This window comes from Alosa alosa, chromosome 6, assembly GCF_017589495.1.
Source record: "Alosa alosa isolate M-15738 ecotype Scorff River chromosome 6, AALO_Geno_1.1, whole genome shotgun sequence".
Classification (NCBI taxonomy): domain Eukaryota; kingdom Metazoa; phylum Chordata; class Actinopteri; order Clupeiformes; family Clupeidae; genus Alosa; species Alosa alosa.
Window position 1 is genome coordinate 35,840,515 of NC_063194.1, and position 19,114 is coordinate 35,859,628.

The 19,114-nt window shown below is 43.3% G+C and overlaps 1 long non-coding RNA gene and 1 pseudogene across 1 annotated transcript; both read right to left on the reverse strand.

Annotated features, from left to right (window-relative positions):
* Positions 1 to 3,390: 3,390 nt before the first annotated feature.
* Positions 3,391 to 7,516, reverse strand: LOC125296582. The gene is made up of 12 exons (XR_007193800.1): positions 6,524 to 7,516; positions 6,378 to 6,443; positions 6,028 to 6,277; positions 5,535 to 5,812; positions 5,407 to 5,430; positions 4,806 to 5,015; positions 4,625 to 4,716; positions 4,404 to 4,492; positions 4,186 to 4,300; positions 4,022 to 4,103; positions 3,749 to 3,913; positions 3,391 to 3,649 (listed from the first exon to the last, which is right to left on the reverse strand). It is a non-coding gene; the product is annotated as an uncharacterized LOC125296582 (long non-coding RNA).
* A 793-nt stretch (positions 7,517 to 8,309) lies between these two features.
* Positions 8,310 to 8,386, reverse strand: LOC125296926 (annotated as a pseudogene).
* Positions 8,387 to 19,114: the final 10,728 nt, after the last annotated feature.

The window sequence follows — 19,114 nt, forward strand, 5'->3', positions numbered from 1 at the left end:
GCCTACTTGCTGTGGAGACGACACACTCTATAGGCTATTCAGAAATTATTTGCGAGATCATTGCAGCCTGATTATTAGCCTATATTTAAAGCCTAACATCTCTGGTGTGGTTTTGACGATCAGAAAAGTCATTTTCCTTAGCTATACTGAAATAGGCTAATGATGTCAAGTGCGCTTCTGTGGGGGTTAGGGTGGGCAGTGGACTCCGGAGTGCTGTCGCTGAACATTGGAATGTGTGGCTGCCCAGGACTTTTCTAAAACTTCGCTATCACCAAGACTCTGCACTAAAATGACGCATTTAGCAGTCAAAATCCTAAACATGTTCAGGGAAGGGGAGAAATCATCGGACATCTATTATTTTTGTTATTCAGCACCCCTGGTCAAAAATAGGTTCCCACGCGCCTGGCCAAACCTGGTTCTTAACACTCCAACTGACCGTACAACACAAACACGACAGACATGACATACAGTGCAACATAAACACAACAGACATGACATACAGTACAACATAAACACGACAGACATGACATACAGCACAACATTGGCAACTTGCGGTTAAACATCAACATTCAACATCACACTGCACAGCATCATGGGAGCACATTCATAACAGCTAGGCTCAGTTCATTACAATACTTATTCTTTAACCAGTTCTTTAACACTGGTTAAAGAATAAGTATTGAATATGTAAGTTGTATTAATATATTATCTCTGCAAGTAATGCTAGAGTGTTGTGTTTAGATGGTATTTAATCAAGCTATTGTAGGGTACTTCTTTTTGGTGGCAGCCACGTTATGTTCACTAGCTCTATGGAGAAAACACTTACAATTTCTTGACTTTTTTTTTACATTTGTTTAAAACTAAGTTGAACAGGTTATGCTTTCTTTTATCTATGTTCAAGAAAAGCATAGGCGATGCTAGCCAGTCAGAACTACAGTCTGCTGGAGATTTGGATGTGCAGTCGCAAGTCACCTGATATCAACGGATTATTCGTTGTGAGTGCAGAAGGCAAAACACTGAGGAGAATTCCTGTGATGTCATAATGGCCGAAGATTCTGCCATTCATTTCAATGGGGCCAAAAAACGACAAGACACACGACATGTACAAGCAGGAGGGAACATGTCCATCCCGTGAGGGAAATTTGGTCTCTGCATTTATCCCAATCCGTGAATTAGTGAAACACTCAGCACACAGTGTACACACAGTGAGGTAAAGCCAGGGGCGCAGCTACCCATTTTTTGAGGGGTATGCAACAACAAATTGGCGCCCCCCCCAAACAACTAAAGTAAAACAAGAAATTCCGCCAATTTCAACTTATTAAGTATTGTTAAATAGTGCATTGTCACTTTAAGAGAGTCTAAACGGTTCTCATAACATCCTTTTGCCAGCTGTTGCTCACAAAGGATAAGGCTGATCCAACTCTAGCCTTTGATTGCCACATTATCAGCACAATATTAAGCTATTAATGTTAGGATTGTTAGGAAATGGAAACATGTAATGAGTTGTTGCTAGCGTGACATTTCTGTTTGCAGTTTGCCATTAAAGGTATACTATGCAACCGGGGTTGATTTTCCAGCGAGGCTCCCCCCAGAGGCCGAAAATAAAAGTGCACTGTCGTAAAGACACTCAGCTGTTCTCCTGGTTTCTCCGTCAAGCCAGGCGCTGTTGTTTTGAGCTTAGCAGACAGGCGAACGCAACGAATCACCATGTCTACTGCGGTAAGTGACTATTTTGTTCCAATTTTCAAGTTTGAAAATGTAGCATGTTTTTATACAATATTTGTTATGCATGTGTCTAAATAGCAAAGATTGTAGTTAGCCAAGTTGGAGTTTCCCATACATTTATCCGACTGTCGTTGGGGGAAGGGGGGTTCTGATTTCTGTGGTTTTGCACCTTGAGCACTGAATTAGTACATTTCAAAGAATTGAAAATGGTCTAAACAACCTTATGCATGCATCAGAAATATTTGAAATAGTATGGTAGATAATCAGACTATTCTAGTCTGCCATAGTATGACTAGACACGAAATCGTTTGAGGCTCAGGACTTATGAGCTATTATGCTATGTAGGCTAAACTATTTTGTTCCAATTTTCAACACGTTTGTAACTGCAGTGTGTTTTCATACATTATTCGTTATGTATGTGTCTAACTAACAAAGATAGTAGTTAGCCAAGATAGAAATAGAAGAGTTGAGTTAGCCAAGTTGAAGTTTCCCATACATTTATCCGACCGTCATTGGGGGGAGGGGTTTTGATGTCTGTGGCTTGCACCTCGAGCACTGAAATGGTACATTTCAAATAATTGAAATTGGTCTAAACAACATTATGCATGCATCAGAAATATTTGAAATAGCATGGTAGATAATCAGACTATTCTGGTCTGCCATAGTATGACTAGACACAAAATCATTTGAGGCTCAGGACTTATGAGCTATTATATGTAGGCTAAACTTGTTATTGACAACAGCTCTGTGATAATATTGCAGGAATCAGCTTCAACATCAGCTTCGTCTGAGTTCTCTGTTCAAGCTATAGGTGGAAGGGGTAGGGGTGCAGAGAACATCAAAGTGGAGGGGTGCAAGACTGGACTCAACTGAACAGAAGAGGTTACAGGACCTCCAAGACAGGCGCAAGGCTGAAATAAAGGTGTGTAATAACACTGATACTAATTAGATTTTAGATATTCTTAGTGTCACATAATAAAACTAATTATTGCGTTGTAGGACAAACTTTATTCCCTGGACCCTATCCAGGACAGAATTCTGGATAGAATGGTGCAAAGGTCACCAGGAATGATGATTGACGTCATGTATTTCCTGGACGTTCCAGAGAGCCCTGTCCTTGTCCCTGACCCAGCTGGTCTACACTGGTGCATCTGTGGCAACTGCAGAGAAATGGACACAGACCTGGAGAGAAAGTGCTGTCGGCAGTCACCACAGGACTGTGTCAGTAGAATGGGCCATATGGACTATTATATTTTGGATGAGGGTGTGTTGGGGCTGGCTCGTGCTGCATGGAACGACATCTTTGCCCTGGAGGATAACCCTGAACCTGGGGTAGACCAGCGGCAGTTCAGGCATACGGCTTACCGTCAGTTTGTCCTGTGGCAGCACGGACGCCTGGGTGTGGGCAACAGGGTTGTGATACCCAGCTGTTGTGTGTGTCGCATCAGGGACAAATTCCCTGACCCAAGGGGCCAGTACACTGGTTTTAGGGTGCAGCGCTTGTTGTAAAGTTTTCAACTAATTGTACATAGTTCTATTCTATTTTTTTTTTTACATTTTTGCTTTATTGACATACCAGCACAACACACATTGTTTTCAAAGTTTATTTACAAATAAAGATCTGTACATGTTTCACCACAAGAGAAAAGTGCCTCCTAACTTCCTATTTACAGAATTCAAATACTTTGGATCGTAAACATCCATCTGCTCAGTCCTCTAGGTCCTCTGTGTCTCTGTGGCCCAAGTCCCCACGGGACACATGTATGCTTACAAGTTCAGCTGTAGGTGGTGGCTGCCTTTGCCACTTCCCAGCCTCCTTGCTAGAATTGCCCTCTGAAGGTCAGGAATGTAGCTGTACTGCTTCTTTTCCTTCATGGTGTAGACACTCCAGCTCTTTGACTTCTTGTTGTATGAGCGTCTGTAGCTAGAAAGTAATAAACAGAGCAATGTGTTGAAATCAACATAGCCAAATTTGTTTACAATGTAAGACATTCACAACAGAAACATTACAGTAGAAACATACATTTTTTGACCATCCCGGTTGCGTGCAGGAAGGCGCCGATTGTGCTTGTTGTAGTCAATGGCAGCCAGTAGTGTCCTTGTCTTGTAGACAAATGGTGTGTAGGCGTGCCGCTTTGATGAGTACATGAGGATGTGATTTTGGAAGGACTCCAAATCAGATGTGGTCCTATAAAGGTGGGACAGGAATGGGTGATGAGAATAACACACTAACATGAAATGACTAAACATACCCAAATTATAGACTACAATGGAATAATGGCAACTAGATGCTTACCTGAAGTTCAAGAACTTTTTCACCAGGCCCAACCATCGCTTGTCGAGCACAACTCCAGCCAATGCCTTGTGAGCGGCAGAACCTGTAATGATAACCTTGCAATTCACATATACACATAGATTTGGACAGGGAGTTCAAGTTCTGCATTCATTTACTGAAAATACCTTGTTTGATCCATTGCTTCTCCTGGCTGCCTTCCTCCAGTGGCTCGTGCTGACAGCACCCAGTTGCCCAAGAGTGCTCATCCCGTATGTGGTGCAGCACGCCAACCCACATCATCTGCAAAAAAGGAAAATTACATACAGTGCATACAGAGCCAAGCAATCTCTGCCAGCGTAAGGAGGAGACCTGGTCAAAATATATACATTTTCACTTGACATACCTTGAACTGCTCCTCAATTACAGCATGCTTACTGCAGTACCAAAAGTGATCCAGGCTTGAATATTTGTTTGATTTTTTACAGTCCCAACCTGGCACACAAGAGTAACACATACATCATCAATATTCAGCGCCAAACTAACCCTTCCAACCTAATATCCCAACCTAATATCAAGTGGACAACATGTGTCTATTACAAATGGTACAAATAGTTTGAATCATACCCGTCAAAGCTTCTTGCTTAGACTTTTAGCTGCATGCCATATATCCAGTGAGTGTTGGATCCCCCATGCATAGTAATTACCACGCTCTGGATCTGAAGAAAATATATGTTGAACTACATCCCAACCCAAAACACTACATACAATTTGAACCAACTTCAAATAATACAGGAAAAAAACTCACTCAACAATGCACTGATCTGTGGGTGGGCATCAGTGACAACTTCTTTGATGGCAAGCTCTGGAAGGAGAGCTTCCATTGTCCGAATAAAGCACTTCTTCTCCATGATGACCGACTTCCTGTTGGTTTCTCGCTTATCAACAGAGACGATGTGGACAATGCCTCTGGAGTCTTGCTCTATGGTGGTGTATGTGCAAAACTGTGCACAATGACCTGCAACAACAGCACTGATGTCAACATACATGTGTGCATTTTTAAAAACACAGTTTGCACATGTCAAGCATGTTTGTAACTACACAAATGAATAGCATCAGAAAAAGGGTGGTCCGACCTACTGGTCGGTCAGGACACAATGGCTAGACATTGAGAGATGAACTGCATGGGCTGTGCACAGAATAAGGTAAAATGTGATGCTCATTGAGTAGTTTCAGAACCTCAAACAACTGTTACTAACAAAGTGTGAGATACACACCATTCCTACAAGAGGGTTTACTTCAGACAGCTTCACAAATTAGACATAGACATAGTCAATCCTTATTATGAATCTAAATACAGGCCATAAGACAACATAACATGACGATCAACAAAAGTCACTTGAACTTACCAGGGGAGTCCATTCTGCCATCACCTGTTGAAAACAAACATTACAGGTATTAGAAACTCAGATTCCAGAGTGAATCCTTCCATCATAACCGGTGACAGAATTCTATGTGTAATTGAAGTTGGCCTCACCTAGGACAACAACGCGGTTCTTTTGTCGAAGACTTTCCAAGACTTCTGCCCTGGTTTTGTCCCAGTACTCCTGCACTGGCTCGATGCAGTAGGCATCTTGTATCCTGAAGAAAGTTGACTCTGAGACCATCACCATAAACTTGAACAGCAAGGCTACTTTCCTGTAGTTGTTGCCAGACAGGAGAATGTTGGCAGACAGCATGAAGTCACCACCCTGCAAACCAAACCTCAGGGTTGGCTGAGAATTCCACTTCCAAGGAGTGTCCGAAGGGGCTTAACTGATGTAAAGAAAGTAGCACCACATATAAAAAGAAAAAATAGATATTTACAAAATCAACACATGCAAATTCACACAAGTACATAACTTTGCTACCAGCAGACTTGTAAGAGTCTTCACACATTTACTGGCTACCATGTCCCCATGTGTGAAATGGGGGTAGGGACTCAAAAGAAGTGTGTGGGGGGTGGGGTGAAGTGTCATCTACTATCTTACCCATTCCAAAATTACTCCAGTCCCCCGAGGTTTCAAAGTCATTTGAAATGGTGGAGAACCCGGGCATGCTACCCCAAGCACTCTGTCAACATAACTGCACTGTTGCTGTGGCAGTCTCAAGTGCCTGGCCAGAGTCAGAAGATTCTCATTGAAGGTAATGTTTGCAGTTGTGCCATCCAGGTCATCTTCAGAAGATACTTTGTCTGGAGAGTCTGGGCGGTGTTCTTCAGCAATGCTCAGAGAGTGCATGCTGCAGTCAGGATAAATAAGGCCAAAAAAATAAAATCACTGGTCACCTAAAAAGTTCTACATAGACAATCACAGACTCATAGAAGTGAACTGTAGCCTACCTTGAATCCAAATCTCCTACTTCTCCCCCTACAGACAGTGGCTGGACACCAGGTTCAGCAACAATGCTGAGGAATCAAACAGCCCATAAGAACTGGTACAAATAAGTAAAATGCACAAATAATAAAGCAATGGATAGAAAACCTACAGATCATGATCCGATTCCTCAGTGATACTGGACACTGTGGCTCTTGAGGTCGAGGGTGTGCCTTGCTTGGCGTTGATGTGACTTGCCATCGCTTATAACTTCAACAAAGAGAAAGAAATGTTCATATACAAAGTCATAATACAAACAATGACACTTTTTTGGTCGGGGACTCATTTAGATAAAGGAAGAGGGACCATGCATTCCGTGGTTGAAAATGAATCAGTCAGACAAAAAAACGCTTCTAGGATCGTCAGTAAACGCTAGTTTAGACCGACATAACGTTACTAGCTTCGTGAGGTTTATGGCTAACAAACACGACTACATTTTGTACTGGTTTCAGATTTATGCAGTCTTGAGATACTTCACATGTGAAGCAAGTTTGCCAAATAGCAAGCGATGCAGTTATCACCTACCACAACAACAATGTTTAGGCAGCAAGCTAACTAACTTGCTAACTAATAAAACGAACATCCCGCTAGCTACTTAGCTACTCAACAACAGACCACAATCATACAAAAGTCGAAAAAACGGCAGTACAAACAATGACTAACACAGTGAAAGTATGAACATGCACAGAGAGAGAGAGAGAAACCATTCCAATGTTACTTACAATCGCATCAGCAGAAACGCGAGGTCCGCGTCAGCCTTGCAGCCTTTTTTTTCTTTTAGCCTTTCGCCATTCGGAAAAAGCTTGCCCGATGTTCACCCGTGTACGACTCCTCTCTCTGTCCAGAGCCCTTTTCCTCTTTATTGCTTGCTCCGACATGGGCTTTCGCTGTTTTCTCGCTGGTTCCACCATGATAACTGCACAAATATCGCCACTGCGCTAGCAACGAGCATGCCTTTCACTGGGGGCGTGTAGCAGTTCTCGCCGTAAAGCAAGACCGGCTCTCGCGATGCACGAGACTTCTGAGCCTGTGGGTGCGAGCCGAGGGCTCCTGCAATTGCAAGTACGGTATTTCCCCTACAGACCACCAGGGCGGCCGAGCAATCCTTTGTTCGACCTGAAATGACTCATTTAATCATCCAAAACGGTATGGAACACATTAATTAACTGAAAAATGTTGCATAGTATGCCTTTAAAAGTTCAGTATGAGCATGGTAGCCACCTAGCTATCTTAATGGAATAGGTTATGTTTAAATCGGCATATGCTTAGCAAACGCTAGTTAGTCTGTTAACATGAATATTTGCAAGCCTCCAAGCACAGACGTCACACACTTTAAATCCTACCTGTTGCTTTTCACCATCCACTTATTTAACTACTGTCGCATCCCTTGACATCCCATCTCATTTTCCTCTTTCTTTTTCTATGTTTAGCCCCGACAGCTTTTTTTTTTTGCTGTATCCATCTTTTTTCCATAGGCTAAAACTGCTCACTAGCTCTCACGGCGCCCCACTCCCTTTTTTATGTCAAAATTCTATGAAGGAATCTTATGAGATAGGGCGCCTACTCTAGCCTGTTAGTCCCTAAAATGTTATCTAACATTGAGGAAATGCAGAAATGATTTAGAAACGTACAACAGTAGCTACATATAGAATATACCAAATATATTATTATTATTTTTTTTACCATGGCTTTGGCGCCCCCACGGTGCTGCGCCCCTATGCACCGCATATAGCGCATACCCACTTTTTGCGCCACTGGGTGAAGCACACACTAATCCCGGCGCAGTGAGCTGCCTGCAACAACAGCGGTGCTCGGGGAGCAGTGAGGGGTTAGGTGCCTTGCTCAAGGGCACTTCAGCCGTGCCTACTGGTCGGGGCTCGAACCGGCAACCCTCCGGTTACAAGTCCGAAGCGCTAACCAGTAGGCCCCAAAACAGATACTACACTTGATCTTAGCCAAAAGGCCGAGAAGCAATATAGTCAAAGTCAATAGCTACCTAGGAGATCACCTCTTAATCTGCATTGCCATTTGTTCTCTTTGTGAAGACGGAGGCCACAAGAAGTAAATAGTTTTTTTTTGTTGGCTCACTTTTATTCACAATGTACTATCTGGCTACAAAGGGTTCCATTCACTATGCTAAGCTAACCTAGCGGGGGCGCTACCGGACTACGACAATGCATGCACAGAGACAAAAATGCTTTTGCTCACCTGGTAACCTGGATTACAGATTACCTGACCGAGCGACCAGAGTTCATCAGACTGAAGAACTGTCTCTCTGACACTGTGATCAGCAGCACCGGAGCGCCACAGGGAACTGTGCTCTCTCCAGTCCTGTTCACCCTGTACACATCTGACTTCTGCTACAACACCGAGTCATGCCACATGCAGAAGTTTTCTGATGATACTGCAATTGTGGGGTGTATCAGGAACGGGCAGGAAGAGGAGTACAGGAGCCTGGTGGAGGACTTTGTGCAGTGGTGCAAACTCAATCACCTTCAACTCAACCCTTCAAAGACCAAGGAGATGGTGGTGGATTTCTGCAGGTCTAAGCCCGCTCTGCTACCAGTCTCCATTGATGGGGTCAATGTGGAGGTGGTAAGCACCTACAAGTATCTGGGTCTCCACCTGGACAATAAACTGGACTGGTCAGCCAACACTGATGCACTCTACAAGAAAGGACAGAGCAGGCTGTACTTCCTGAGGAGGATGCAGTCTTTCAATGTGTGCAGCAAGCTCCTCAGTATGTTCTACCAGTCTGTTGTGGCCAGCGCCCTTTTCTATGCAGTGGTATGCTGGGGAGGAAGCACAAAGAAGAAGGATGCTGGGCGACTTGACATGCTGGTAAGGAAGGCTGGCTCTGTAGTGGGAGCTGAACTGGAGTGCATCACTTCAATATCTGACAAAAGGACCCTAAACAAACTGATCAACATCTTGGAAAATTAATGTCACCCACTCTCACTATCAAAAAGCAAAAGAGCTTGATCAGCTGGAGACTTCGCTCACTGTCATGCACAACTGAAAGGCTGAGGAAGTCATTTGTTTCTAGGGTCATTGAACTGTTCAATGCTTCACTTAAGGGAAGAGGAGAGATAGACTTCTCTGCTTAGTCTGTCTGCCTCTCCACCCTCTCCATGTTTGAGTACTGACTGCCCACTACTGCTTTACTACTGTTTTACTAATGTACAGCAGGCTTCTGCTACAATACTGAATGACCAATTTAATTGATCTGCTGTAAGTGCATGTTGTGTGTGATGTCTGTATGCTACTGAGACCCTTGAATTTACCCTTGGGGATCAATAAAGTATCTATCTATATAAGTATCTACGGTAGATACTATCTATATAAGTATCTACGGTAGATACTAACACCGTAGCATCACTAACGCAACATCAACACCGTAGCATCACTAACGCAACATCAACACCGTAGCATCACTAACGCAACATCAACACCGTAGCATCACTAACGCTACATCAACACCGTAGCATCACTAACGCAACATCAACACCGTAGCATCACTAACGCTACATCAACACCGTAGCATCACTAACGCTACATCAACACCGTAGCATCACTAACAACACTGTAGCATCACTAACGCTACATCAACACCGTAGCATCACTAACACTACATCAACACCGTAGCATCACTAACATCAACACCGTAGCATCACTAACAACACCGTAGCATCACTAATGCTACATCAACACCGTAGCATCACTAACGCTACATCAACACCGTAGCATCACTAACACTACATCAACACTGTAGCATCACTAACGCTACATCAACACCGTAGCATCACTAACGCTACATCAACACCGTAGCACAGGATACAGAGAGGAAGAAGCCACCATCACTAACGCTACATCAACAAAGCCCAATCTTCAGACATTTAATTATTGTTGTTTTTGTTTTCTTCTGATAGCCTGACGAGCCAGACCCACACCAAGATGTAAAAGATGTAGGGTCTGGGGACTCACCATTCGCTGTGCTCAGTCCGAGGGGGCGGGATAAACGGTTGTCTTTCAAATTCCCTCTGCACGCAATAGGACAGCGCTACAAGTAGCAGGGAATTCACGCCGAACCGCCACAACTCTGCCATCATTATGTTAAGCCCGCCTACCGACTCTATACACAATGTGATTGGCCTTATCGAAGTTTAATTTTTCCGGCTCGCAAGCCAACGGAGAGTAGCTAGACTACCCTGGCAGCAAATGACATCTACCTCTGGCTCAGTTCAAAACTGGTGGAAATGCAGCTGGTTCACAAGATATTAGCACCAGGGTTCAAAGAATTCTGAACGGAACCGGTTCAAGAACGGGTTCGCTGTCGGTGGAAAGACGCATTCAGACACAAAGGGAAAGTATATCATATACCACATATGAAACACACACACACATACTAAACTCTTGTGTGGCAGCTCTAAAACCAACGACAATGCCAATGCTTGAGTGAGTGTCTCTCTGTGTGTCTAAGTGTGTTTCTCTGTTTTCATCAGCCTGTTCTTGAGCAATAAAGGAAAATTAGTCCCCAAACCACAAACACACATTCTCTCTATCACACACACACACACGCTTGCACACACACACACACACCAGACATATGACGTGAACACTCCTAATCTTCAGCTCTTGTAAGTAAAGAGGATGTGATCCAGCCTTACCGTGCTTCTGTTAGAACACACACACACACATAGACACACACACAACACACATACTCACATACATACACACACACAGACACACACTCACATACACAACACATACTCACTTACACACACACCCACATACACATTATCTCACTCTCTCTCTCAAACACACAACACATACTCACATACACACACACTCTCTCTCTCACATCCACACACACACATACAGACAAACTATTTCACACACACAAATACACACACACAACCACTTCCATCATGATTACTGGAGCCCAATCAGACGCTAAGTTTAGCTCTAGTGCATCACTTCCTGTCTGAACAGGCCAGTCAAGCCCACGTCCCCCTAGAGGCACCTCAGATCTAGACAAGGCCTGTGTGTGTGTGTGCACGAGTGTATGGGTGTGTGTGCACGAGTGTATTGGTGTGTGTGTGTGCACGAGTGTATTGGTGTGTGTGTAAAAAAAAGCCATGTGTATGTGTGTGGGGGGGGGGGGGTTTGTTGAGTATGTGCGTGTTGGAGGTTCAAAGGGTATGCATGTATGTGTGTATGCTGTGTGAGGGTCAGTGATTGTGTGTGTGTGTGTGGGGGGGGATTCATGTTGGGCCAAAGCAAACAGGAGCTCTTTCAACATGATCAGCCATGATGTCCCAGCCGCCTCCTCTTCCTCTCTCTGGGACGGACACACACACTTACACACATGCACACACACACACACACACGCGCACACATACACGCACATGCACACACACACACACACACACACACGTGTCCACAGACCACAAACCCAGTGCTCTCTGTACAAATGCATTTCTGTGTCAGTGTTCTGAGGCCTTACAGCACTTCTGATTAATAACTGCTTAGAGAAACTGCGTTACAGAAAACACACACACACACACAGTTCTGAAGCCTCACTTCTGATTACTAACTGCTTAGAATGTTACAGAAAACACACACACACACACAGTTCTGAGGCCTCACTTCTGATTAATAACTGCTTAGAATGTTACAGAAAACACACACACACACACAGTTCTGAGGCCTCACTTCTGATTAATAACTGCTTAGAATGTTTCAGAACAGTTAACATACCCACGGGTACTAGCATCTGTTGCTAAAAAGGAGGCTAAAGCTCATGGGTGTCAGCGCTTTTGCTAGGAAGGAGACTAAAGCTCATGGGTGCTAGCGCTGTTGCTAGCACATCTCTTATGCCGTTGAGAGGGCTTCACATGCTGCACGCAGCTACTCTGCCCGCAGGCTACCACTCTGGCCTCTCCTGCGTGTGGTTGGCTACCATCACAAACAAACGCACACCTGTTAGATTTAGGCACCTTCGCAGCTAAATTAAGTTCCTTTGATTAGCACGTAGGGTTATAATACCGCACTCAGCTTTGGGACAAACTTAACTCTCCTTAGCAGAAGCTGGTTATCACGTGAAAGGAGAGAGAGCATCACAATGCGCTCCTCACGGATGATGATAATTGGCTCTTAATATGGCATTGGAGGGGTTATAACACACTAGCGCTGGTCAGTAATTGGTTCCTGATGGCTCTTAATATGGCGGACCCTCCACGTGAACGCGCTAACAGAGTGCAAGTGGCTAGAGAGAGAGAGAGAGACGGAGCTGGTCTCAGAAAGGGCCCACCTCTGTATGGCCTGGGGTAACTAGTCTCTGTATGCTGTGAGAGAGGGAGGGGTAACAAGAACTCTCACTTCCTGTAGTACTGTGGGGGACACAGATGCATGCTGGGAGACCCCTGACAGAGATGAATGCTGTGACCCGGTCAAACTTTCTCCTTTCTCTTGGTCACTCTCCCACTCCCTCTTTGATCTCTCTGTCCTCTATCCATCTCTCATTCTATCTCTTCTCTCTATACCTCTCTTTATCTCTCCTCTCCCTCTATCCATCCCTCCTCTCTTACTCTATCTCTCCTCTCTCTCACGCTATCTCTTCTCTCTATCCCTCTCTCTCTCACTCTACCTCAGATCTTTTCTTAAAATTAAGTTAATACCTCTTAGAAAAATGTCACCAAGTGCGTAACCTGTTGACCCCGATAGTCCATGTAGATGTGAAAGAGGAGTCGTGAGCAGGTGTAAACACTCAGGAGTCGGAGATGTTGAAAGATGGGATTTTAATTGTTTTATCCCAATTAAGGCCAAAAAGGCAATAAAAATCAACAAAATTAACAAAACAAAAATACTGTTGTAGATAAATAAAGTAAATTGACATGAGAGTCAAAAACAATCTAAATATACAATTATGCAGCTGCTTGCAAAAAGACTTGGGAACAAGTCACCTTTCAAGGTGAGACACAGTGATGGTACAGTGGGTCCCAGTTAAGAATTGACACTTCATTCACCATCAAGGTGATTCACACAGCTGAGTGAAATGTAAGTACAACTGCAGCCGCTTGGGGGCAGCATAGTCCGCTGTGGCGTTCCACGGTCGAACCGGACGGAGCATTCAACAGCAAGGGCTGTGATTGGCCGAGTTTTCAGTGCGTTTCTCTGTGATTTTAGCAGCCCCTGCAACATGCTAGTCCACTGTAGCCTATAAGCTTTGTACATAATGTTAAACATAGTTTTGGATTCAGTGGCAAGATGTCTTGATTGTACAGTGCCTGTCTCTCAGTAATATTTTAAAATGAGAGCTTCGTCAGCTGGCAGTAGGCTACTTTGTCGGCAGTCATGAGAAGTTTGCTTGCTAACAGAACATAAATATGCTGCCCAGAAACCTTGTGAATAGTTCTGATTTTTTTTACTACACTAACGAGGTTAAATATAGCCTTTGCCTACAGCATCTCCTTAACAGTAATGTTAACAAAATGACAGCATTCATATGACAAAGGAAAACGAATTCGGTCACTCAAGACTGTGCCACAGCAACCAGTGTAGGCTACAGTCCTACCTACCCAGGCTTACTCGAAGCAGATAGCGTTGTCTGACGGTCGAGTGGGTTAATGCACGTATATCCAGAACAGGTCTGCAACTTTCAGGCAGTTCTGAGTTCGAATCTAGGCAGGAGCAGAGCCAGATTAAAGGCCTATTGTTATCATTTTTTGCAAGGTGTTGCTCCTGGCAATACTTGTTTATAAGACGTTTGGTGATTAGTTGATAGCTGTTTTGGGACACGTTAAACGTTCTTTATAATGAGCGATAATGGGAGTAAAACGACTGTTACACGCTGTTACAACTGTAGGCTACAATGATTGCAATACAAAAATATGGGCGTGTTAGTTTAGTTAGTTTTGTGATGTTTTGCACTTTTGCCTCATGTGTTTTCAGGTTTGAGGGCTTTTTTTGGCAAGATTGACCTTGGTTAGACTCTGCATATGTTATTTCTCCGTATGGAAAATAAAGTCAATTTTCGACACACGTCTGTTATTAGTTCAATAACAAGTGTTCTTTGTTAAAACATGTGACTAGTGAAACTCAAATGATTTTAGAAATATTTAGCCAAAGCCAAAAAGTGTTAGAGAGAAGGAGAGACGCCGGTGCAGCTCAGATGTCTTCTTAATTTTCTTTATTCTTTAGTAAAAGGTGCAGAACATTATTAAACTTTGACTAACGTTTCGATGTTCGTTTCGATGTTCGCATCGAAATGTTAGTCAAACATTTGAGAAAAAACGCATGACCCTCCCCAGTCCCAACAATTTATTGATGCCTTCTGTAGGCTACTGGGTCAATTTGGGAGCTTGCATGCTACGACACCTTCCTTGAAATGCCTTGAAAAGGCTGTTGTTTGCACAATTTCACAAATAATCATCGACCGAAACAAACCTGTCAACTTTTCCCGAGTTTATCGCGTATTTTAACTTTTTCCTCGTTGTCTTAGGAGGAGCTGCAGGGCCGTTGCAAGGGGGTGCGAGGCCCTGATGCGAACTTGACAGATGGTGCGAGGCCCTGTGCAAACTTGACAGATGGTGCGAGGCCCTGTGCGAACTTGACAGATGCATGAACTTACGTGCATGAAATCATGCGATAGCTTACTTTACACATAGCCAAGGCTACCGTCGGTGCATTTTAGTAGCCTAGTCTAATAAGCTACACCAGCTTGTCTTTAAGAGGGGAAATTGTATAGCCTATAACATTAGCTGAGTCACATATTTGGCCATATGGTGTTTATCATAGGCTACATCCACGAAACCAAATAGTGTAACAAAGGCAAACACTTTAACAGGGGGAATTAATTGGGCATGAATCATTGTGCTGAACGGTATTTGTCAATGAGCAGAAACACACACGACATTCAAACTGTTGATAAGATGTGCACTATGGAAACTGGTCTGTAGGCTAACATTGGACAAATAAATGACACTGACTCGCCATATCCTGACTCTGAAAAAACATTCTTGCTTTGCCGCAAACTCAGCAATGAAATCATAGGCCAGTTTGCAGGTAGCCTAACGTCTTTTTCAATTCATAGAAGGGAGAGCCCAGTCTCTCCTGTGACATGGAGGTGCGCAAATAGTTTTTAATAGCCTGTTCAACTTCGAAAAGCTTCACCCGATGCCAGTCACTGATCACAATTTCAAATTTCGGGAAGCTTCGTTCAATCTTTTTAAGTTTTAAGTGCAGTAGGCCCCTATATCTGCCCCCTTTGGAATTATATCTCGAGCCTATTATAAGGTCCAGTGTGTTATGTCCTGGGATTCGGACGTGCTCAAAAAGAAAAGAAAAGATTTTTTTTTTTTTTTTTTTTTTATAGATGGTTATGAGGAGCAATATGAGTCTGAACTCCATGTCATTCAGACTCAACCCTCTTGTTGCTTTGATATCTTTTTCGTTGTTGTTTGAACGTCGGCAAGCAGGCATGTTGCGGTTGCAATTTAAGTGAAATTTCTACAGTAGGCCTACAACATGCAACATGCTTAGGCTGGGCTACTGAACAGGTAAATGTTCAACAATTGCTGGTGTGTAGGCTATAATCAATTAGCTAAATCATTTGTCCAGCTGTTTAAAGAAAATGTCATGCTACATTCAAACGCAAAAGGTGCTTTGATATCTTTTTCGTTTGAACGTCGGCAAGCAGGCATGCTGAGGTTGCAATGAATGAGGATAATTGGTTTTATCTGCGGATTTATTTTTTGCATTATTTTGAATATGACGCTCCAGTCTCAACAGCACATCTACTTTTTCCACACGCATCTAAGTTCTAACACACATCCCCTCTCGCTTTCTCTCTTTCCATCCCTGCGCACGGGGCTTTCTTAAAGGAGCTGCACCATCTTACAACAATTGCATCTACATTTTCGTATTAGAATGTTTTTGTCTGTTTAAGTGTAAGCTTGAACTACCGTGATCAATTTAAGTACCGTGCCCCCGCTGAAAGTCTCATGCGCTTATCGTTACACTATCAAATCTATAAGTAACCGTGACAAACAGGGTATAAGATATATAAACTCACACTATTGTATTATCATATGTTTGGTAATGGCTCACTGCGTCATGGAAGCAGTTAAGTCAAGTCGCATCAAAAATAGTAGTGGCAGAACTCCCAAGTGACACCTTGTGGTTGTTTGTGTCAACTGCAGTTTGTGCCATTTCTGCTGAGAAAATGGGGTGCGTGATTCATGAAGGAACCCGTCCAAACTTAACTGGGACCCACTGTATGTTAACTATGTTACCTTTTTAAGCTAAATAAACAGACACGAAATTAACAAAGATGTGTTGGGTAATTATTGTAACCGGTAATGATTGTGAAGTTAATGGTTTGGTTTTAAACATTAAGAGGGGAGCGTACCTATGTTCCCTGGGTCCTATGTTCCCAGCTATTTGTATGGGACCGGGGAACATAGGACCCTTTTTGTAGAAAAGGGTCCTATGTTCCCCGCCTTGTATCTGACCACGGAAATTGCATGGGATATGCTTGCGAGTGCACATTACACAAACGGTAGCAAAGTGTATTTTTCTGTCAATGTTGCTTGCCGTATCACACCAGGTAGACATACACATACGCGCACGGTGCAATATTGACACAAGCCAGAAGGGCGATTTTCCTAACTTCCACGTTGAGTATAGCGGAGTAAAAGAATAGATGAAGAACATTTTTTATAACATAGGCCTACAATGGTTTTACTGTGTAGTGCTTCTTTACTGAATATAACGAGTTCAAAGTTAACATTCTAGGTGTCTTCGCATTGTCCGCTTCAGCACTAAATTGAGGCCAGCAACACACACGAGCTGTACCTCTCACAGAAGAAACGCGCTACAACTACATGCCTTTTTAAGTTGATATTTAATTGGTTTGTTTTGTTCATTTTTCCGTTCGCTGGCACGCTGCAGGGGACTGCTTGGCGTTATCGAAGCCCCTTTGGTCTGACTTCGTCAATAATCCAAAAATGTCCCTTTGGGTCTACAACCCAGTATAGTTTGATATCTCTTTGTTCCATTAACATTAATCCCATTCTTCCGACAGCTCAACCAAAGGCTATTTTAGATCACTTCCTTCACCTCTTGTACAGTAAGAATCAACAATGACATGCCAAGTGCAAAGACAATGACAAGCTTGGGACTGAAGCCATGCAGACTCGGCTAGATTTAAACACAGCAGGCCGTTGCAGCAAGACAGTGAGCCAATCCTAATATCATAGGAAAACAGGTGGGGCTGTGTCATTAGGCTGATTGCCACTGACACCAGCTACTGTTACATACAAGACTTAAGTGTCTCAATTAAATCAATTAAACGAAACTTCTCTCTGAAAGCGTTAATCTCGCCAAAATGCACCCTAGGGTGTTTTTGTGAATGTACAGTGGGCATCGCTTTCAAATGGCCACTTCAGTCGCGCATTACGAGGCGTGAAGCTGCGTGAAGCTTTAGTACCACTTTCAGCCACTGTGCGTCGCTCTGCCACTGTACATCGCTCTGCCTGCCACCCCTTCTAAAAAAGCTTGATTTACCTCGATTTAGGCTACTTGGGTATGGCTTAAGGCTTGACTACGGTGGTAACGGAATCGAAATTTGCTGTCTACATTATTGTCAGTGTTGGGTTAAGCGCCTTCTACAAAAAACAGTGGTGTGATAATTGAGCCAGTAGAGAAATGACTGTTCAGAATTAATCTGTAGCCTTGGGTAGGCTTCTGCAACGTTTTTAACAGGCTATGCTATAGAGGCTTAGACAACTATGACCCACGTTTTGGTTTTGTAAATTAATTTGCCCTACTTCTTGACTGCAATGTAGTCAATTGACTGCTTGACATGTAATTTTAATTTTCTGTACAATAAACAAATACATCTGCTTTATGCGCGAGAATTCATATTTGGAACTTACATAGTCAATGCATCGTTACACTACGTTAGTGTTTCCCAAAACCATAGTAGCAGCGAGCGTCGTCGCAACCACTATCGTAAAGTTGTGTAGTTACAACTACACCTCTCGACCTGTGGTAGAATGCTAGTAGAAGCATAGTTCCAGGGATCTTCATGTCAAAGGCGTCACTGGCGCCAGTTATTTGTTTGCAAATTAATAATTATAAATATATTTAGGTTTCTAATTGATATTTACACTTCTAACCACCATACATCCATTTTAAAATGCCCAAGGCAGAAAATACATAAATTAAAAAGTCAATTTGCAGCCATGTACGTAAGTAAAGTCACACACCTGCAGAATAAAGGTGGTGCGCTTTTTTGACGAGTCAGCTGAGAATATGTAGCCTTTGATTTTCATGGAGGGGGGGGGGTCCTTGTAAGTTTACGCAAACCAAGCCAAGAAGCCTGATTCTGATAATATGATCTGCACATAAGATAAACTTAGGTAAACAACGATGTCAATATTGTTGTCAAAATCTTAACCCAGATTCGAACTCTTGGACAGGGGACTGGTAACTGCTGTGCAACGGCGGCTGTCATTTACCGGCCTTAACGCAATGCGCCACAGAAGTATGTGTCGGTGCCCGTTCACGTGCTACTAAATGTCATTGACCACCTTAGTCCAGACTACTGAAGTTTGGAAACTATCATGGTCCAAACTTACAGTACTATGTAAGTACGACAGTTTTGGGAAACAGTCGTAACTTACACAGTGTTTCCCCT